Raw genomic sequence first — 25,000 nt, forward strand, 5'->3', positions numbered from 1 at the left:
GCACAAATATATATCCAAATGAGTAAAGTCAAAACTGTTCTCACTCCTTTGAATTCTATTCACAGACTAATAAAACTATAGCAAAAACCCTTTCCTTATATTCACTCCGCCGCTAATATGTAAGCAAGCCCTCTGATTGGCTGAGAAGGAAACACGTGATCTAACTGTTTCCTATTCCTGTACGGCATAACATTCGCTGAGAGGGTGCACTTACAACAACAACAACATCGACCTTGGAAATTTAGATCATTGACCCCATTAACCACGTGTTCTCCCTAATGACTCTGCACAAAACAACACCAACAACAAATACTGTTTCCTATTTCTGGATCATAACATTCACCTCGAGCATGCACAAAACAACAACAATAACAAAAAATGTTTCATATTACTGGACACCATGACATTCTCTGAGAGCGTGCACTAGCCAACAACCACAACACCAACACCTGATGTGTAATAGTTCTGGACACCTTTACTTTCTCATCTAGAATAACAAACAAAACACCCACAAATCTAACTGTTTTCTTTTTCTGGAAACTCTTTACATTCGCCTCGAGCGTGCACTTACAACAACACCAACAAATAAATTGACCATTGGAAATTTAGGTCATTGACCCCACTAACCACGTGTTCTCCCTAGGGACTCTATGCCCATATTTGGTGTACTGACAGAGTTAAACTAAATTGTAGATGGCAGCAGGGGTGAATCGTGGGAGTAGCACCTCCCTCTCTACTTTTGTAACCGAGAAGATTTCAGCAATTATATACCTATTTCGCTACTGCTTATTCTGTCTCGAATTTTGAAAAAATTTTATATAAGCAAATGGCTGAGTTCCTGGAAAGGAAGGATTATGCAAACCAATTTGGTTTCAGAAAAGGATACTCTACGGAGCATGCGGTTCAGTATTTGACATATGTGATGCATGGTGCTTTGGATGGGAGGTTGAAATTGGCGACTATATTCCTAGACATTTTGAAGGCATTCGATACAATGGACCATGTGATTCTTCTGAAAAAGTTGGACAACTGTGGTATTAGAGGAAATACTCTTAAAATTATTTCATCATATTAGAGTCACCGATCTATGTATGTGCAACTGAATGATGTGAAATAAAGTGATTACCATGCTAGTTGTGGTGTTCGCCAGGGGTCCTCTCTCGGCCCTCTTTTCTTCTCAATATACACATTAATGACATCCATCAAGCAATCTGTGATTTGACAACAAATGTTGGAAATGGAGACGAAATGTATAAGCCTAGGAAATCTCTTGTCCTGTTTGCTGACGATACAAATTTTTCAATTGCGCAGCGCACCGAAGCTCAGCTTTTAGGGACACTGAGTAATGATATGAAAAAAGTGAAGAAATGGCTAAGGCTAAACAAGCTGACAGTAAATCACAGCAAATCGGGGTTCGTTGTCTGGGGCAGATCACCTTCATATTGTGGCAAAGCCTTCTAATTAAGTCAATTTGGTATTTAGTAAAAATATTAAGACGCAAATACAAAATTTCGAAATACCACTTTTTATTAAGATAAAGATACACATCCTGGAATGTGTAAGCTTGGAAGGAACTTGCTCAATAACCAATTTCCTGGCTAAATACGTCAATGAGCCGGATGGACATGGTTGGTCTTTCATATATATACTCAGATTTTTTAGACTGAAGACACACTCTTTGACTTGCAGGGCAAACCTCTGCCCGTTTATTATCTTATTAGAAATACCTTGGAATATTGTCAGGTTATTATAAGGGTCTAAGTATCTTATTATGTCTTATTATAGTTTTCTGAGACTTGTGGTCTACATGGGACAGCCAGTCCCAGTAGAATAAATACGTATTATCAAACCTTGTATCAGTATATATTAACTGAATAAAAGTATTCTGTTATAGCCGAACTCTCTTCAATCTACATTTAGTCCATCGAAAATACCCAGCTGGTACGTCTCATTAGTCAGGTCATAGCCTAAGGCACGCTACCAAAGTTTAACTACCTTAGGGCCATAGTTTAACTCCCCTATAAAGGGAGAATAAAGGCAACTACCACAATATCCCCAAAATATCATAAGAACCACCTTACCACGACTGGTGGCATGGCGGAAAAACCGGGTCAAGGAGACTAAATAAGGTTGTAAAATAATAATGAAAAAAATCGAAATGACCTTATCAGAAGGGGTAAGCAAATTGACTTCACTTTTAGCGGCACTCGAATTAGCAAAACTTCGAGCAGCTTTGCTCGAACTTTGGCTATTAGAAATATATTTGTGTCTTCTCAATAATTTAGGTACAATAGAAAAAATGGAAAAAAGGATCAATCAAGAATTGTAAAATAGAAAAAATACAATCTCTAGTTTTTAGCAAGTAGAAATAAGTGTATAATTAATAGTTTTTTTAGTGTTAGTGATAAATGCTATGTAGTAGTGCCATTTATAACTAAATAATAAAGTATTTGTACCGCGAATTCAAAGAATAAAATAAAACATAATACGTAAAGAAAAAAATCTAGCTGGACAGATGAAACGTTGGTAGAAACAGAAAAATTTGAGGCAGAATAATGGCAAATAGGGTCCTAATTCAGCCTTACTACAGGTACAGACTAGAGACTTATTGTTCAAGGATACCACTGCTACAATTTAGCAAAGGAAGGTCATAAATATTGGTCCGAACAATTATAGGTTAGAAGCTGTCATTTCCGAGTGTTTTCAGGGTAGAGACGCTCCAAAAATATGGCATTTTACGACGTTGTAAGCATTAAAATTACCTTTGTTAAAGCAAACCCGAATACTAGGTTTGTTTTGTAGTTTCACAAGCAAAGGGAAGGAAAAGATATATAAATTTGTAATGAAAGCACTTGAGGAAAATGGTGAAAAAACAGAAAAGTAACTTTATAACTAAGAAAACAAATTTGGAAGCTTAGTAAAAGTCACCAAAGGAAACGAAAAAAAAGAATTGTTACTCATCTGGGATAGGAAGTCTGAATAAGGCAAGAAATTCGGTAAGAGAAACCGATAATCACAGAAAATGGAGGCGAGGTCATAGGTATTAAAGGGGTCTTTTTTGCCTACACAGAGAGCCTTCAGTTGGATTTTGGTGTTAGAAAAACGTTCAAATTCTGAATTAGCTGCGCGAAATGAGTCAGAAAAAAGTTCAAATTTGAATTTTAAACCATGGCTGATTTGGAGCCATGTAGATGTAAAACAAGCCAGTGTTTGAAAACTGTTATGCTTGTTTACATAGAATATAAGGCCACATTAGGACAAACAGAGAAGGCAATGCATCCTTTTGGGATAGTTAATATTGATAATTCTGGTCCACTCTTACGGTTACTCCATGATGAATCATCCTTAAGCCTTGTGTAATTAAAAATCAGTACAGTTTATTAAAACAGACAAAGTAAGAAAAATAAATGGAAAAAAAGCTATGGTAAAACTTACAAAACAGGAAGAAGTAAATTTATCTTTAAAGAAATAAAAAATATCCAAAAATAACTTCATTAATCCACAGACACAATTTGACACAAAACGGAAAATTTCACCAACAGATCAAGACAGCTGTGAATAGGGCAGAGATTAAAGTATACTCTACCCCAAATTCCCGCAGCCATCCTCACAAGTCGGGAACTAAGTGTGAAAAAAAAACTCACTTATTTAAGCACAAAATTATAAACTATCACATTGCCACGGAAACGAACAATTCAAATGAACAGAAGGCTTCTCGTTTTGTTCCAATTATTCGTTATTAGAAGAGTATTTCCGCTTTAAAGAGATTAGTTCCTTCATGAAATCTGCCGAATATTTTAGAATCTTATAAACGTAATAATTAAGATCGAATTAGAGTTATAAATATTATAGCTTGAAAAACATTTACAACCAGATCATCGCCAGAATTCCATTTCAATAGGACAAATTATTGTTTAAAAGAAAATTTTTAAACTGGAGAGACCTTAAATAAGAAAACAAGCTGCTAATTTAATACAGTATTTTACGATAAGGGTGCAAATCAATGGCCGGATGTGTGCAAACTGTTCGTGACATGTATTGTTTTCATATGTGTATATAAAAAAATGTAGTTTTCATTTGAATATTCCTAAGGCTGATGAATTGAAGTAAATCCTGTCACGAATAAGGCAATTATGTCGCCCAAAACTCTAACTAAAATTCTCTAAAAATAAACTGGAAAATACAGTGCGTTTAGAACACTAAATAAACAGTTTTGGACGGAGAACCCCAAAAAAATACAGGTTATGATAATAGACAACTCTCCACCCCTTAAAACATGGAGGAGCGTTGGGAACATAAAGGAAACATAAGGAACATTGTTTCTTGAAGAATCCAATGAATAAAACAGAAAAATATAAATATAGGCTTAAAAAGACCTTTTTACTGAAAAAGCGGAAAAAAAAACTCGAAAAAAAACCCTTAGGCTTCATTGAAGTAAATAATCAAAAAAAGGAAGGGTTCAGGTTGAAAATATAGCCAGACGAAATTAAAAGGAAAAGAAGTTCAACGGAGTCAGTTAAACTCTGTTATACGCGCATATTGAACTGACCGAACGAGACTAGTGCAAAAATTGTACTAAATAAGTACAAAATAAGTAGCATTAATACTACGGAGCCACCGTTACAGTGGTTAACTCGGGCCAAGATTAATAGAAATATTGGAGAAATGCTCCAAGTAGACAGGAAAAATTATGTTCTCTTATGTGGGAGTCGTTTTCGGAGAAATGACTAACATGGTATGAAAAATTAAAAGAAGGCACATAATATTCTAAAGGACCTAAGTTGAAGTTGAAACTTAAGAAAATCCCACTAAAAGCTGGGAAGTTAAAGAGAAAATAGTCATTGTCAATTGTATGTCTACAAATAAATTACTGTGTGCCATGAAGGCAAGGTATGTGTTCTGCAGAAGGGCCACTTTGTCTGATAACAGAATAGCTCAAGAGAAAACTGTTGCCACAAATCAAAAAAGTGTGGCAATACTATAAATAATTAAGTAGTTTGGGTGCAGGTTCATAATAGTCCTTTTAGCTGTAGCCGATGACAGAGAACCTAGAAACTTTTTAACGAGCTACCGTAAGTCAGCACTGTGGCAATATTATAAATAATTAATTATTGAGGGTGCAGGTTCATAATAGTCATTTTAGCTGTAGCCGATGACAGAGAACCTAGAAACGTTGTAACGAATTACCAGAAGGCAGCCCTGTGGCAATGCTATAAATAATTAATTATTGTGGGTACAGGTTCATAATAGTCCTTTTAGCTTTAGCTGATGACAGAGCACCTAGAAACGATGTAACGAGCGACCAGAGGGCAGCCCTGTTAAGCAAACCTTCAGGGTGCATGCACGAGTCAATTGATAGTGCCAAAACAGTTAAAAAGACGAATAGCTAAATTGTTAGCTTGTCAAATCAAGCTTTAAACGGAGCCTGGTCCCAAAAGGATATTAAGGCTGGAGATAAAAAGAGATTACAGACTAATACCTTTTTTTTAATTGTCTCAATCACCTGAAAATTCGAAAAGAATTAAAAAGCTCAAAAGTTTGAATAAACAAACAGGCATATAGTAGGCTAAAAACAGTTAATGACACAAGTGGTTCGAAATAGAACCAAAATTGTAAAAAAAGAAAAGAAAATGTTTATAGTCGTATATGTAAAATATATATAGTGGTAACAAATGTAACTGAGAAAATATATACAGTTATAAATGTATTTTGAAAACCTTTTATAAATATAGAATTTTTATCGTAAGAAAAACAATGTAAATATCGAAATTTTAATAGCAAAGTCATGTTATATGAACTATTGCCAAGCCCTTATATAGAGGCTAATCACAGTTCTCAATTATAGTGTATAAATCTATTGGTTAGAGTTGATTTTTTTTGTAAATATTTTAATTGCAGTGTAAGACTTATCAGATAAAAGTCTTGACGGACTAATTTAAAACTTTACAAAGATCAAATATTGCAGTGATTAAATAAATTGTTAGGGTACATAATTATTGTTTGTTTTTAACAATTAAGTTATGTATCAACATAACTTCTGTTAATATATAAATATATAATCTAAACTATCCATGTAAATATAGTGAATTAATATGTTGAGTATTAGTGTTTTTATTTTTACATCATTCAAGAAGTATTCTACATTGATACTTTATAAGTAATTAACATAACACTAACTGGAATTAATTCCAATGCAAGTGTATAACGTGTTTTATTTTTTTAAATGCTTTAAGTTTTAACCAGTAGTTAAATATCCTACCTAGTTTTGCGACTTAAAAAAAAAATTATTGTGCAAGTTATTACACAATGCTCGTATATATATATATATATATATATATATATATATATATATATATATATATATATATATATATATATATATATATATATATATATATATATATATATATATATATATTTATATATATATATATATATATATATATATATATATATATATATATATATATATATATATATATATATATATATATATATATATTTATATATATATATATATATATATATATATATATATATATATATATATATATATATATATATATATATATATATATATATATATATATATATATATATATATATATATATATATATATATATATATATATATATATATATATATATATATATATATATATATATATATATATATATATATATATATATATATAATTTCTTAGACCACACTGCTTTTCCATTAAAAACAAAAAATTTTTTTTAAACACGAAAAACGGGTTTTAATTTTCTAACAAGCAGTGAAATACAAAACAATTAATTATGCACAAAAGCTCCGAATATTTCGGCCCCACATCCGGGAGCCTTTCTCAACGGAAAAAAAAATAAATAAAAAAAAAAAAAAAAAAAAAAAAAAAAAAAAAAAAAAAATATTTTTCATTTAATTTGTTTTTTTTTTTGCTTTATTTATTTATTTTTTTTTTCCGTTGAGAAAGGCTCCCGGATGTGGGGCCGAAATATTCGGAGCTTTTGTGCATATTTAATTGTTTTGTAGTTCACTGCTTTTTAGAAAATTAAAACCTGTTTTTCGTGTTTAAAAAAATTTTTTTTGTTTTTATATATATATATATATATATATATATATATATATATATATATATATATATATATATATATATATATATATATATATATATATATATATATATATATATATATATTTATATATATATTTATATATATATATATATATATATATATATATATATATATATATATATATATATATATATATATATATATATATATATATTATATATATATTTATATATATATATATATATATATATATATATATATATATATATATATATATATATATATATATATATATATATATATATATATATATATATATATATATATATATATATATATATATATTAAAAGTAAGAAAAGTAATTAAAAGTAATTAAACTTTACAAAATTTAGTGTTTCTTTTCACAATAAGTGTAACACTTTATGCTTTATGTGTATTCTAATGTGAATATTTATTTTAGATACAGCCTTAGATTTTTTTTGGGAAATCAAGTTATTCGTAGTATCCTGTCAGATCCATTTTTTCAATCATTTTTTTCGCATTTTTGGAAAGTAACAAATTTCGAAGCCAGTTCAAATGTATCCTGATACTAACATCTCATACCTTCAGAAACCAAACCATACCTGATCAACTGATATTTTGGAAACTCTATGCAGTATTACAGTCTTTACTAGAAGTTCATTAGAAAGTGAAATAAATCAAGAGTTGATTTATGCATAGAGAATGTTCTACATAGCCTAAATGGCTTATATTATTGAAAGAATGTGAAAATTCTTTTAGCTGGAAAAATATGTGAAAATTTAAAAGGCAAGAATAATATGTGTAATTTATCCAAGTCATTTCTAAACCACAAAAAAATAAACAGTATATCAACCACATCACATAGACAAATTAAATTATTAATGGGAATTAAATTTAAACTCAAATAATTTATAAACATTTTGAATATAACTTTAAATCTAATTTAAGCAAAACCAACGATATAATGCTTAAGCCGCTTGGGGTCAAGCGAAAACAGAAGATGCATATGAAAAGGGTAAAAAGAGTATTTTCCAGTCCTACAGACAGAAAAAAGAGAAACAAGGATGAATTTCAAAATTGAAATCCCTGGAAAAAAAGAACATGGCCTATATTTGATCATAAACGTGACCCTAAGGAAACCCATTGAGGGTATATGCACTTAATGACCCAAAGATGGCAGCATAATAGCTGTAAACAAAAATTGAGTGGTTTTAAAAGTAAAATATTGAGAGTTTGGAAAACTCTTCTTTAATTAGGAAGTATTGCGGTAAAGCGTTCTAATTAAGTCAATTTGGAATTTAGTAAAAATGTTAAGACGTAAATACAAAGTTTCGAAATACCACTTTTTATTAAGATAAAAATACACATCCTGGAATGTGTAAGCTTGGAGGGAACTTGCTTAATAACCAATTTCCTGGCTAAATATGTCAATGAGCTGGATGGACGTGGTTGGGTTTTCAGATATATACTCAACCGTGGTTGGTTTTTCATATATATAAGATTTTTGAGACTGAAGAAACACTCTTTGTCTTGCAGGGTGAACCTCTGCCCATTTATTATCTTATTAGAAATACCTTGGAATATTGTCGGATTATTGTAAGTGTCTAAGTATCTTATTATATCTTATTATAGTTTTCTGAGACTTGTGGTCTACATGAGACAACCTGTCCCAGTAAAATATATATGTATTATCAAACCTTGTATCAGTATATGTTAACTGAATAAAAGTATTGTGTTATTGCCAACCTCTGTTCAATCTACATTTAGTCCCTTGAAAATGCCCAGCTGGTACGCCTCATTAGTCCGGTCATAGCCTAAGGCACGCTACCAAAGTTTAACTCCCTTAGGGCCATAGTTTATCTCCCCTATAAAGGGAGAATAAAGGCAACTACCACAATATCCCCAAAATACCATAAGAACCACCTTACCATAACTGGTGGCATTGCAGAAAAACTGGGCCAACCAGACTAAATAAGGTTGTCAAAATAATAATAAAAAAAAATCGAAATAAACTTATCAGAAGGGGTAAGCAAATTGACTTCGCTTTTAGCGGCGCTCTAATTAGCAAATATTAGAGCAGCTTTGCTCGAACTTTGGCTATTAGAAATAGATTTGAGTTTTCTCAAAGACTTAGGTACAATAGAAAAAGTAGAAAAAAGGATCAATCAAGAATTGTAAAATAGAAAACAATACAGTATCTAGTTTTTAGCAAGGAGAAGTAAGTGTATAATTAGTAGTTTTTTTTAGTGTTAGTAATAAATGTGATGTAGTAGTGCCATTTATAACTAAATAATAAAGTATTCGTACCGCGAATTCAAAGAATAAAATAAAAGATAATACGTAAAAAAAAATCTAGCTGGACCAATTAAACGTTGGTAGAAACAGAAGAATTTGAGGCAGAATAGTGGCAAATACGGTCCTAATTCAACCTTACTACAGGTACAGGCTAGAGACTTAATGTTCAAGGATAAAACTGCTACAATTTAGCAAAGGAAGCACATAAATTGTGGTCCGAACAATTATAGGTTAGAAGCTGTCATTTCCGAGTGTTTTTAGGGTAGAGACGCTTCGAAAATATGTCATTTTACGACGTAGTAAGCATTAAAATTACCTTTGTTAAAGCTAACCCGAATACTAGGTTAGTTTTGTAGTTTCACAAGCAAAGGGAAGGAAAAGATATATAAATCTGTAATGAAAGCACTTGAGGAAAGGGATGAAAAAAAGAGAAAAATAACCTTATAACTAAGAAAAAAAATGTGAAAGCTTAGTAAAAGTCGCCGAAAGAAGCGAAAAAAAGAACTATTACCCAGCTGTGATGGGAAGTATGCATAAGGCAAGAAATTCGGTTAGATAAACCGATAATCACAGAAAATGGAGGCATGGGGATAGATCTTAAAAGGGTCTCCTTTCCCTACACAGAGAACCTTCATTTGAATAATGGTGTTAGAAAACGTTCAAATTCTGAATTAGCTGCGAGAAATGAGTCAGAAAAAAGTTCAAATTTGAATTTTAAACCATGGCTGCTTTGGAGCCATTTAGATGTAAAACAAGCCAGTGTTTGAAAACTGTTATGCTTGTTTACATAGAATATAAGCCCACAGTAGGACAAAAATTTAAGACAATGCATCCTTTTGGGATAGCTAATATTGATAATTCTGGTCCACTCTTACGGTTACTCAATGACGAATCATCCACAATCCTAGTCTAATTAAAAATCAGTACAGCTTAGTCGAACAGACAAAATAGGAAAAATAAGTGGAAAAAAAGGCATGATAAAACTTGCGAAAAAGGAGGAATAGTCGTTATATCCTTAAAGAAATAAGAAATATCAAAAATAACTTCATTAATCCACAGACAGAAGTTGACACAACACAGAGAATTTTACCAACAGATTGAGACAGATGCGAACAGGACCGCAATTAAAGTACATTCTACCCCAAAATTCCACAGTCATCCTCACAATTCAGGAGCTTAATGTGAAAAAAACTCACTTATTTAAGCACAAAATTTTAAATTATAAAATTGCCACGGAAATGGACAATTAAAAATGAACAGAAGACTTCTCATTTTGTTCCAATTATTCATGATCAGAAGATCATTTCCGCTTTAAAGAGATTAGTTCCTTCATGAAATCTGCTAAATATTTTAAAATTTTATAGACACAATAATTAAGATCGAAATTAGAGTTATAAATATTATAGCTTGAAAAACATTTACAACCCGATCATCGCAAGAATTACATTTCAATAGGACAAATTATTGTTTAAAAGAAAATTTTTAAACTGGAGAGACCTTAAATAAGAAAACAAGCTGCTAATTTAATACAGTATTTTACGATAAGGGTGCAAATCAATGGCCGGATGTGTGCAAACTGTTCGTGACATGTATGGTTTTTATATGTGTTTATAAAAACAATGTAGCTTTCATTTGACTATTTCTAAGGCTGATGAATTGAAGTAAATCCTGTCACGATTAAGGCAATTATGTCGAGCAAAAACCTAACTTTTTAGTGCTCTAAAAGTCAACTGGAAAATACACTGCGTTTAGAACACTAAATAAACAGTTTTTGACGGATAACCAAAAAAAATACAGGTTATGATAATAGACAACTCTGCACCCCTTAAAACATGGAGGAGCGTTTGGAAGATAAAGGAAATATAATGAACATTTTTTCTTTAAGAATCCAATGAATAAAATAGGAGACATATAAATATAGTCATAAAAAGACCTTTTATACTGAAAAAGCGGAAAAAAACTTGAAAAAAAACACTTAGTCTTCATTGAAGAAAATAATCAAAAAAAAGAGAAGGGTTCAGGTTGAAAATATAGCCAGGCGAAATTAATACATATTGATAATTAATATTATTAAATTATATATGATTTTTCATCGGAGGAGGGATTTTGAATTGAAAGTTAAGTATTTTCCAGTAGAAAAACACTTCCGAGGAATATGCCAATTGCCCTCGAGCCGCGTTAAGAACAGACAAGAAACGAAAGAAGGCTGATCACAAGGATATATATATTTTTATTATAATATATTAATTTATTAATATTAATTTTATTAATATTATTAATTTAATAATATTAATTATCAATATATATTAATTTCGCCAGGCTGATAACAGGGCTGCCAGAAGGCAGCCCTGTTAAGCAAACCTTCAGGGTGTAGGCACGAGTCAATTGATAGTACCATAAAAGGCAAAAAGCCGAATAGCAAATTTTTTAGCTTATCAAATTAAGCTGTTAGCGAAGCCTTGTCCCAAAAGAACATGAAGTCGGAAAAAAAGATTACAGACAAATACATTTTTTTAAACTAATTAAATCACCTGAAAATTCGAAAAAACTCAAAAAGCTCAAAAGTTTGAATAAACAAACAGGCATATAGTAAGCTAAAGACAGTTAATGACACAAGTGGTTCGAAATAGAACCAAAGTGATAAAACAAAGATAAGAAAATGTGTATAGTTGTATATGTAAAATATATATAGTGGTAACAAATGTAATTGAGAAAATATAAACAGTTATTAATGTATTTTGAAAATCTTTTAAAAATATGGAATTGTTATCATAAGAAAAAAAATGTAAAGATAGAAATTTTAATAGTAAAGTCATGTTATATGAACTATTGCCAAGCCCTTATATAGAGGCTAATCACAGTTCTCAATTATAATGTATAAATCTAGTGGTTAGGGTTGATTTTTTTTTGTAAATATTTTAATTGCAGTTAAGACTTATCAGATAAAAGTCTTGACGGACTTATTTAAAAGTTTTACCAAGAATAAATATTGCAGTGATTAAATAAATTATTAGGTTACATAATTATTATTTGTTTTTAACAATTAAGTTATGTATCAACATAACTTCTGTTAATATATAAATATATAACCTAAACTATCCATGTAAATATAGTGAATTAACATGTTGAGTATTTGTGTTTTTTTTTGTATCATTCAAGAAGTATTCTACATTAATACTTTATAAGCAATTAACAAAACACTAATTGGAATTAATTCAATTGCTAGTCTGTACCGTTTTTTATTTTTTTAATGCTTTAAGTTTTAACCAATAGCTAAATATTCTATCTAGTTTTCCGACTTAAAAAAAGTACTTGTGCAAGTTATTACACAATGCTCGTATATATATATATATATATATATATATATATATATATATATATATATATATATATATATATATATATATATATATATATATATATAATCAATTATTAAAACTATTCATTAAGTTTTAACAATTGATTTAATGTTATATACAAATTTTTGACTTCGAGTCAATGTATAAATGTTTTTTTATTGTGAAACAATCTGTTAAGTGATAATTCTATATTTCTATATTCTATATTCATAATTCTATATTAAGTTGAAGAGGATAATGAAACAAGTAGCCAGCAAGAAACATAATGTTTCTATTTAAGCAGCGTTATGTGTAGAGTAATTAAAAGAGAGAAAAGTAATTCAAAGTAATTAAACTTTACAAAATTGAGTGTTTCTTTTTGCTATATGTGTAACACTTTATGCTTTATGTGTATTCTAATGTAAATATTTATTTTACATACAGCCTTAGCTATTTTTTTGGAATTCAAATTTTTGTAACATCCTGTCGGATCCATTTTTTCAATCATTTTTTTACGCATTTTTGGAAAGTAACAAATTTCGAAGCCAGTTCAAATGTAACCTGATACTAACATCTGCTACCATCAGAAACCAAACCATACCTGATCAACTGATATTTTGGAAACTGTATGCAGTATTACAGACTTTACTACAAGTTTATTAGAAAGTGAGATAAAATCAGAACCTAATTTAGGCCTAGAGAATGTGCTACATAGCCTAAATGGCTTAGATTATTGAAAGAATGTGAAAATTCTTTGTGCTGGAAAAATATGTGAAAATTTAAAAACCAAAAATGTTATGTGTAATTTATCCAAGGCTTTTCTAAACCACAAAAAAATAAACAGTATATCAACCACATCACACAGACAAATTAAATTATTAATGGGAATTAAATTTAAACTCAAATAATTTATAAACATTTTGAATATAAATTTAAATATAATTTAAGCAGAACCACTAATACAATGCTTAAGCCGCTTGGGGTCAATATATAACAAAAGATTCATATAAAAAGGGTCAAACGAGTATTTTCCAGTCCTAGAAACAGAGAAAAAAAGAAACAAGGATGAATTTCAAAATTGACATCCTTGGAAAAAAAAGAACATGACCTTTATTTGACCATAAACATGACCCTAAGGAAACCCGTTGAGGGTAAATGCACATAATGACCCAAAGTTGGTAGCATAATAGCTGTAAACAAAAATTAAGTTGTTTTAAATGTAAAATATTGAGAGTTGGAACAACTCTTCTTTAAATAGGGAGTATTGTGGTAAAGTTTTCTAATTAAGTCAATTTGGAATTTAGTAAAACTATTAAGACGCAAATACAAAGTTTCAAAATACCAGTTTTTATTAAGATTAAGATACATATCCTGGTATGTGTAAGCTTGGAGGGAACTTGCTCAATAACCAATTTCCTGGCTAAATACGTCAATGAGCCGGATGGAGGTGGTTGGTTTTTCATATATATATTCAGATTTTTGAGACTGAAGACACACTCTTTGACTTTCAGGGCGAACCTCTGCCCGTTTATTATCTTATTAGAAATACTTTGGAATATTATCGGATTATTGTAAGTGTCTAAGTATCTTATTATATCTTATTATAGTTTTCTGGGACTTGTGGTCTACACGGGACAACCAGTCCCAGTAGAATATATATGTATTATCAAACCTTGTATCAGTATATATTAACTGAATAAAAGTATTGTGTTATAGCCAACCTCTCTTCAATCTACATTTAGTCCCTCGAAAATACCCAGCTGGTACGCCTCATTAGTCCGGTCATAGCCTAAGGAACGCTACCAAAGTTTAACCACCTTAGGGACATAGTTTATCACCCTTATAATGGGAGAATAAAGGCATCTACCACTACCTCACCCTTAATACCATAAAAACCACCTTACCACAATATTACCCCTGGTTGCAAGAGCTTACAGTAGGAGACTCGACAATAAGACGTCAGAAGTCAGTGAACTACCTAGGCGTAATAATTGATGAAACACTAAGTTTTTCAGAGCATGTACAGTGTATAAAGTCGAAACTAACAAGGAATTTAGGTATGATAAGGAAGCTAAAGCATCAGTTTCCGCATAAAGTTTTGCGTCTTTTATATTTCTCATTAGTCCATCCTTATTTACTATAATGTTGTTCTGTTTGGTCTGGGACATTTGATTTTCACCTGAAACCTTTGCGTGTTCTCCAAAATTCAGCTCTGCGTGCTATTTATAGAATCGATATACTTGCCTCAGTTAAAAATATTTATCTGCGAGTCCGTATTTTACAGTTTTCAGGGTTGTGCTTATTTTATAAGCTTCAAATAATGTATGATATTAATAATGATATTGCTCCAATGTGTCTTAATCTTATGTTTGATACAGCTGCTAAGTTCCTTGGGAATTTAAAGCGACAGGTTGGTATGTATAGAAGGCCGAGTAGAGTGTTTGCGAGGTGTGCTTTCTCTGCTCGTCATATTCTTCCGTTGCTGTGGTCTCAGATGCCATCTCCTATTAGGGATATTGCTGAAAGGTCTGGCTTCAGTGAGTAGTTGAGGCACCTTTGCCTCCATTTTTATGAATTCTAATAATTTTTTTTTTGTTTTTGTTGTTTTTTTTTAAGTAGTTCTATGTGTTTAATATGTTTTATATGCTTTTTTTAGTTTGTTCTGAAATGGGAACCGTAATGCACTTATGTAAGTGGATGTAAGTTTTTTTTGGAGTTGCAATACAAGCCCAGGTTACTGGACTTCATGATTTTTTCTTTATTTTTCTGTGAATAAATTATATCTCCATTGACAAAAAAATAGCTTTAGACCTACAAGCCGACAAAGACAGGCACTTGGAGAAGCACACACTCGCCCAGACACAAAGACAAAAAGAGCTAGCGACACAAAAAAAACACATACACATACATAGATTTAGACACACAAACCGACAAAAACCGACAAAGGCAGGTACTGGGAGGGAGGAAAAGATAATACAAATACATAAATTCAGATATACAAACCTACAAACACAGTTACTGGAACCAGCAAACACCCACCCAGAAAATATAGGTAAAGAGAGTGATAAATACAAAAATACACACAAATATATAGATTCATACATACAAAATGACAAAGCCAGGCATTGGGACAAGAAAATACATGCCCAGATAAATAGGAGAAGAGAGTGAAAGAGACAAAAAAAACATAAAATTGCATAGATTCAGACATACAAACCGACAAAGGCTAGCACTGGGACAAACAAACACCCGCCCAAACACATAGGCAAAGAGAGTGAGAGAGACAAAAACACATACAAATATATAGATTCAGACATACGTACAAACCGACAAAGACGGGCAGTGGAACAAGCAAACATCCGCCCAGATATACAGGCAAAAAGAGCAAGAGAGACAAAAACACATACAAACATATAGATTCAAACATACAAACCGACAAAGAAAGGCACTGGGAAAAGGAAACAACCACGCAAATACTGAGGCAAAGAGAGTGAGAAAGACAAAATACATACAAATCTAAAGATTCATACATACAAACCAACAAAGACAGGCAGTGGGAACAACCAAATACCTGTCCAGACACACACGCAAAGAGAGTGAAAGAGACAAAAACACATACAAATATATAGATTCAGACATACAACCAGACGAAAACAGGCACTGGGACATGCAAACACCCGTCCAGACACATAGGCAAACGGAGTGAGAGAGACAAAAACACATAAAAATACATAGATTCAGGCATACAAACGGAAAAAGATAAACAGTGTAAGAAGCAAACACCCGCTAAGAACCACATGGAAAGAGAATGAGAGACAAAAACACACACAAATATATAGATTCACACATACAAACCAAAAAAGACAAACACTGAGAAAAGCAAACACCTACCTAGACACACAGGCAAATAGAGTGAGGGAGAAAAAACAAATACAAATATATAAATTCAGACAAACAAACGGACAAAGGCAAACATTGGGAGAAGCAAACACCCACCCAGATACACTGGCAAAGAGAGTGATTGAAACAAAAACACATACAAATACATATATTCAGACATACAAACTGACAAAGTCAGGCATTGGGACATGTAAACACTGTCCCAGACACACAGGCAAAGAGAGTGAGACAGACAAAACTCATACAAATACATAGATTCAGACATACAAAACAAAAGACAGGCACTGGGACAAGCAAACACCAACCCAGACTCAAAGGCAAAGAGAGTGTCAGAAAAAACGCATACAAATACATAGAGTCAGACATATAAACAGACAAAAACAGGCACTGGGAGAAGCAAACACCCGCACAGACACACAGACAAAGAAACTGAGAGAAACATAAACGCATGCAAATATATAGATTCAGACCTACAAACCGACCAAAACAGCCAGTGGGACAAGCAAACACTTACCTAGATACACAAACAATGAGAGTGAGAGAGACAAAAACATATACAGATACATAAATTAAGACGTACAAACCGACAAAGACAGAAACTGAGACAAGCAAACACCCACCGGGACAAGTAGGCATATAGAGTGAGAGAGACAAAACACATACAAATACATAGATTCAGACATTCAAACCGACAAAGAAAAGCACTGGTACAAGCAAACACCCGCTTAGACACAAGGGTAAAGAGAGTGCGAGAGACAAAACCACATACAAATATATAGATTCAGACATACGTACAAACCGACAAAGACAGTCAGTGGGAAAAGCAAACACTCGACCAGACAAACAAGACAAGAGACTGAGAGATACAAAAACATATACAAATATATAGATTCAGACATATAAACTGACAGAGACAAGCACCGGGACAAACAAACACCCGCCCAGACACTGAGGCAAGGAGAGTGAGATAGACAAAAAACATACAAATACATAGATTCTGACATATGAAACGACAAAGATAGACACTGAGACAGGCAAACATCCGCACAGACACACAGTCAAAGAGATTGAGATAGAATAAATCACATACAATTATACATATTTATACATTAAACCGACAAAGACAGGCAGTGGGACAAACAAACACCTACCCAGACCCACACGCAAAGAGAGTGAGATAAACAAAAACACATATAAACATATAGATTGAGACATACAAACCAACAAAGACAGTTACTGTGACAAGCAAACACGCTCCAGACACATACGCAAGGAGAGTGAGAGAGACAATAACACAGAAAAATGTATAGATTCAGACCATCAAACCAAGAAAAACAGGCCCCAGAACAAGCAAACACCCACCCAGACACATAAACAAAGAGAGTGAGGAAGATAAAAACACAGAGAAATATATAAATTCAGACATACAAACCGGAAAATATAGGCACTGTGTAAAGCAAACACCTACCCAGACACACAGGCAAAGAGAGAGAGATATAAAACCCCATTCACAGACATAGATAAAACATAAAAATCTACAAAAACAGGGACTGTGAGAAGCAAACACTCGCCCAGACACACAAGCTAAGAGAGTGAGAGAGACAAAAAACCACATACAAATACATAGATTTAGACATACAAACCCACAAAGACAGGCACTGGGACAAGCATATACCCTCCCAGAAACACAGTCAAATAGAATGAGGGAGAGAAAGCACATACAAATACATATATTTAAAAATACAATTCGAGACTGACAGGCACTGGGACAAGCGAACACCCACCCAGACACACACGCAAAAAGCGTGAGAGAGACAAAAACAGATACAAATATATAGATTCAGACATACAAACCGACCATAACAGGCAGTGGGACAAGCAAACACCCACCTATAAACACAGACAAAGCGAGTGAGAGAGACAAAAACAGATACAAATACATAGAATCAGACATACAAAACGACAAAGACAGGCACTGGGACAAGCAAACACCCACCCAGACACATAGGCAAAGAGAGTGAGAGAGACAAAAACACATACAAATATATAGATTCAAGCATACAAACCTACAAAGACAGGCAGTAGGGCAAGCAAATACCCACCCAGACGCAAAATCAAAGAGAGTGAGACAGACAAAAAAAGAAAAAAATACATATATTCAGACATAAAAACTGGCCAAGACAAGCACTACGACAAGAAAACACCCGCCCAGACACATAGGCAAGCAGAGTGATAGAGATAAAACACATACAAATATATATGTTCAAACATACTTACAAACCTACAAAGACAGGCAGTAGGACAAGCAAACACCCACCCAGTAACATAAGAAAAGAGAGTGATACAGACAAAAAAAATATAAATATATATAGATTCAGACATAGATGAAAAGAGAGTGAAAAGAGAGTGAGAGAGATAAAAACATATACTAATGTACATTCATTCAAATATGCAGATTCAGTCATACAAACCGACAAATACAGGCATTAGGACAAGCAAACACCCACCCAGATAGACAAGCAAAGAGTGTGAGAGAGACAAAAACATATACAAAAATATAGATTCAGACATGCAAACTGACAAAAAAAACACTTGCACAACCAAACTCCCGCCCAGGCACACTTTTAAAGAGAGTGAGAGAGACAAAACATATAAAAATATATAGATTCAGGCACTGTCACATAGACAGGCACTGGGACATCAGACACAAAAGTCAAGAGAGTTGGAGAGACAAAAACACATAGAAATCTATAGATTAAGACATACAAACCGACAAGGTCAAGCACTGGGACAAGCAAACACCCTCCAAGAAACTCAGGAAAAGAGAGTAAGAGAGACAAAATCATATACAAATACATAGTATCAGACAAGCAAACTGAAAAAGACATGCACTGGGACAAGCAAAACACCCACCAAGACACACATTAAAAGAGATGAAGATAGACAAATACACATAAAAATATAGAAAGTCAGATATTCAAACCGACAAAGACAGGCACTGGGACAAGCAAACACCGGGACACCAGAAAACCAAGTCAGGATAGGTATAGAGACAAACTCAAATAGAAAAATATAGATTCAGACATACAAACCGACAAGGTCAAGCACTGGGACAAGCAAACACCCGCCCAGAAACTCAGGAAAAGAGAGTAAGAGACAAAATCATATACAAATACATAGATTCAGAAATTTAAACTGACAAAGGCACTGGGACAACCAAAAACCATCCCAGACACACAGTAAAAAAGGGTGTGATAAACAAAAACACAAAATAATAAATATATTCAGACGTTAAAACCGACAAAGACAAGCACTGGGATACGCAAACACCCGCCCAGACACATATGAAAAGAGAATCAGAGAGACCAAAAAATATATTAACATATATTCGTTCAAATAGGTAGATTCAGACATACAAACCGACAACGACATGCAGTGGGACAAGCAAACACCCGCCCAGATACATTGGCAAATAAAGTGAGAGAGACAAAAGCACATACATATATATAGATTCAGACAAACGTACAAACCGACAAAGACAGGCTGTAGGACAAGTAAACACCCGCTCAGACACAAAAGTCAAGAGAGTGAGAGAGACAAAAACACATACAAATATATAGATTCAGACATACAAACCGACAAGCAAACACCCGGCCGTACATACAGAAAAAGAGAGCGAGAGAGACAATCAAATATATTGATACAGACATACAAACCGACAAACACAAACATTGGTAGAAACAATCACCCACCCAGATACACAGGCAAAGAGAGTGAGAGAGACAAAAACACATTCAAATATATAGTTTGAGACATACACACCAACAAAAACAGGCACCGGGAGAAGCAAACACACGCCCGGGCACATAGTCAAAGAGTGTGAGAGAGACAAAAACAAATTCAAATATATAGATTCAGACATACAAACCGAAAAACACAGGTACTGGAACAAGCAAACACCCGCCCAGATACACAGACAAAGAGAGTGAGAGAGACAAAAACATACACAAATATATAGATTCAGTCGTGTAAACTGACAAAAACAGGCACTGGGAGAAGCAAAAACCCGCCCAGACACACCGTCAAAGAGAGTGAGAGAGACAAAAAAACATTCATATATATAGATTAATACATACAAACCGACAAAGAGAGGCACTGGGACAAACAAACACCCGCTCACATGTGGTAAAGCTTTCTAATTTAGTTAATTATTAATTTAGTAAAAATATATATGACGCAAATATGAAGTTTGGAAAGAACACTTTTTATTAAGATAAGGAATATATCCTGCTAAATTCTGTTTAACGGGAAATTGAGAAATTACCACTTCCTAGCGAATACGTGGGAAGGTGTGGTTGATAAAAATGTATAAAAGATACATTTTATCGGAAGGGTGATCTGATACTAACTTTTATGCCGGACTGACCTCTGGTCCGTTGTTTTAGAAATACTTTGGGACTTTGTCTTATCATTGTAAGTGTCTAAGTATCTATTTATATATTGTTGTTGTTTTATTAAGACTTGTGGTCTACTTGGGACAGCCAGTCCCAGTAGACAGATTATATCCGATTATATTATATGGTAAATGAATAAAAGTATTGTATTTTAGACGACCTTTCTAAGATCTATTTTTAGCCTCTCGAACATTCCCAGTCGGTACGCCTTATTAGTTCGGTCATAGCCTAATGCACGCTACCAAAGTTTAATTACCTTAGGGCCAGAGTTTATCTCCCCTATAAAGGGAGAATAAAAGCATTTACGACTAAAAACTCAAATTACCACAAATAACACGTCACAACAACTGGTGGTAGTTGTAAAAACTGGGTCGAGGAGACTAAATAAGTTTGCAAAATACAAAAAAAAAAAAAATCGAAATGACCATATTAAAGGGGAAAAATGAATGTACTTTGCTTTTAGCGGCACTCGAATTAGCAAAACTTCGAGCTGCCTTGCTCAAACTTTGGCTATTAGAAATAGATTTTTATCCCCCCCCAAAGAGTTGGGTACAATAGAAAAAATGGAGAAAAGGCTCAATCAAGAATTGTAAAATGAAAGAAAAATAGTATTCAGTATTTAGCAAGTAGAAGTGTGTGCATTGTTAGTAGTTTTATTAGTGTTAGTAATAACTGCAGTGTAGTAGTGCTGTATATACCTAAATAATAAAGTAATTGTACCGTGAATTAAAAGAATAAAATAAAACATAATACGTAAGGAAAAAAAATCTAGCTGGACCGATGAAACGTTGGTAGAAACAGAAGAATTTTAGGCATAATAATAGCAAATAGGTCCTAATTCAGCCTTACTACAGGTACAGGCTATAGACTTATTGTTCAAGGATAACACTGCTACAACTTAGCAAAGGAAGCAAATAAATTGTGGCCCAAACAATCATAGGTTAGAAGCTGCCATTTCCGAGTGTTCTTAGGAGTAGAGACGCTTCGAAAGTATGGCATTTTACGACGCAGTAAGCATTAGACCTTTGATAAAGCTAATCCAAATACTAGGTTAGTTATGTAGTATCACAAGCAAAGGGAAGGAAAAGATCTATAAATATATATAATTAAAGTACTTGAGGAAAGGGATGGAAAAAAAACGAGAAAAGTAACGTTATAAGTAAGGAAGCAAATGTGGAAGCTTAGCAAAAGTCGCCGAAGGAAGCTAAAAAAGAGTTGTTACCCAGCTCAGATGGGAACTCTGCATAAGGCGAGAAATTCGGTGAAAGAAACCGTTAATCACAGAAAATGGAGGCACGGGGATAGGTCTTAAAATGGCCTCCTTTCCCTACACAGAGGACCTTCATTTGAATAATGGTGTTAGAAAAAGTTCAAATTCTGAATTAGCTGCGCGAAATGAGTCAGAAGAAAGTTCAGATTTTAATTTTAAACCATGGCTGCTTTTGAGCCATGTAGATGTAAAGCTACCAGTGTATGAAAACTGTTATGCTTGTTTACAAAGAATATAAGCCCACAGTAGGACAAACAGAAAAGGCAATGCATCCTTTTGGGATAGCTAATATTGATAATTCTGGTCCGCTTTTACGGTTACTCAATGACGAACCATCCTCAAGTCTAGTCTATAAATTATAAATTATAAATCAGTAGAGTTTAGTCAAATATCAGATAGAGTGTATATCAGATAAAAACGATCTGACAGTAGAAATAAAATAGAGTGAAGCCAATAGTCCCTTATATCACAATTAGTCTACAAATAGATCGTGTCTAGGAAGCCAACAAAAACTTTAGCACGGGAACAATTACACAGCGGCGTTAATAGTTGACTCGTAACTTTTAATTGGTGTAGTGAAACTAATTAAATTATACATATTTAAAATCAGAATTAAAAGGAAATTCTTTTTTTATGTATATTTAAAAGAATTATTTTGGGGTATAATTTAAAAAAAAACGAAAAAAAAAAAACGAAAGAGGTTAGTCTACTGAAATAGGGTCATTGGACACTAGCCAATTTGGGGTTGAGCTTAACCACTGCTGGCCTCTCGTTGTTAAGTACATGCAATGCATCTGCTGACCTTTGACTCTGAGTTGACACTCTCAGTCGAATTTAAAAAAATGTTTTGGAAGAAATTCAAAATAATTATAATAGGAAAAACAGCAAGAGTTTACATTAATTGCGCAATACATGTACAAGCTAGCTGTAGTCTTATTAAAATTAGTTATAGTATAATACAATAATTTTTTATTTATTACACTAGGTGAAAAAGAATAAAAAAAAAAATTAAAGACTATAATTAAGCGCTATAAAGGTTTAAGCAAAACTTAGAATATAGCTTATAAAGCAACAAAAAGTGCGAGGTAAAAGAAACAAAAGCAATATAAAAATAAATTATAACCTAAAAACTTACCAGGAGGTAAAAGCCAAGGACAAAATCCATTAAAAATAAGCTAAAAATTAACCCCATCGTCACAAGCAAACCATAGTTCATTGTTCAAGATAATAATTTTAACTCTAGCGATGTATTGGATCTGAGAAAACGAATTGGCACAAGAGATCCTTAGTTTAAACAATTGGTTTTCACCTCTGCCAACCCAAACACCCAAATCCCAAGCCGTCGAACCCAAACAGAAACTAAACGTATCCACATTTTATTTGAAAACAAAATATAACCTTTCACAACAAAAAAACTCGCTGTAATGAACCTGAATTCATTCTTGTAATTCTCCCAAATTCAAGCTTATCAGTAAACTGCATATACTGAGCACCTAAATCAAAGATATTTAGCCTTACAAGGGAATTATTGCCCCTCTTTCTTTGGCAAATAAAATAGTATTTATAGCTAAGACAAAATTGGCAACCAATATATCGTAAGAATCTCATTTTAGGGAAAAAATGAGAACTAGCAAATGCAAGGCAAACTTAATTAAAAGTGTTCAAAAAAAAAAAAATAGCTGAAAAACTTCAGTACTTTTCTAACACAAAAACTTTATAATAAAAAATTTTAATAATTTAAAAAAATAAATGATGCACAAACTAGACAACCCCCCCCCCCCCACCTCTTAGAAATTTTGGTATTATTAAATTTATAATAAATTGCAATAATCATAAAAACTTGTTAATGTTATTGAAAAATAACATTTAATATATAAATAAAGGCTTTAAAAAAAAAGATAAATTTTACTGAAAAAGCATAAAAAAACTTGAAAAAACCTAAATAATAATTCACAACACACACACACACGGGCAAAGAGAGTGAAAGAGAAAAAAACAAATAAAAATAAATAGAAAAAGACATACGTACAAACCGACAAAGACAGGCTGTGGGACAAACAAACACCCGCCCAGAAACACATGACAAGAGAGTGAGAGAGAAAAAAACATATACAAATATATAGATTCAGACATACAAACAAACAAAGACAATCACTGGAACAAGCAAACACCAGCCCAGACATATATGAAAAGAGAGAGAGAGACAAAACATATGCGAATATATATTCATTCAAATATTTAGATTCAGACATACAAACCCACAAAGACAGGCAGTGGTACGAGAAAACACCCGCCCAGATACACAAGCAAAGAGAGTGAGAGAGACAAAAACATATACAAATATATAGATTCAGACAAGCAAACTGACAAAGACAGGCACTGGGAGAAGCAAAAACCCGCCCAGACACACAGGCACAGAGAATGAGAAAGACAAAACACATATAAATATATAGATTTAGACATACAAACTGACAAAGACGGGCGCTGGGACAAGCAAACACCCGCCCAGACATACAGACAAAGAGAGTGAGATAGACAAAAAACACATAAAAATATATTGATACAGACATACGAACCTACCAAGAAATACATTAGGAGTAACAAACATCCGCCCAGAAACACAGGCAAAGAGAGTGAGAGAGAC

General features: G+C 32.7%; 2 protein-coding genes across 2 annotated transcripts in view; one reads left to right on the forward strand and one right to left on the reverse strand.

The window, feature by feature from the left end:
- Positions 1-25,000, reverse strand: part of LOC148945742 (uncharacterized) — a 382,959-nt gene that overhangs the window by 30,455 nt on the left and 327,504 nt on the right. The gene's annotated exons all lie outside the window — the stretch shown is intronic.
- LOC148945743 (uncharacterized) overlaps positions 1-25,000 on the forward strand; it is an 89,267-nt gene that overhangs the window by 14,799 nt on the left and 49,468 nt on the right. The window lies entirely within an intron of this gene.

This window comes from Artemia sp. Qi Xiang Cuo, chromosome 12 (genome assembly GCF_049724085.1).
Source record: "Artemia sp. Qi Xiang Cuo chromosome 12, ASM4972408v1, whole genome shotgun sequence".
NCBI lineage: Eukaryota > Metazoa > Arthropoda > Branchiopoda > Anostraca > Artemiidae > Artemia > Artemia sp. Qi Xiang Cuo.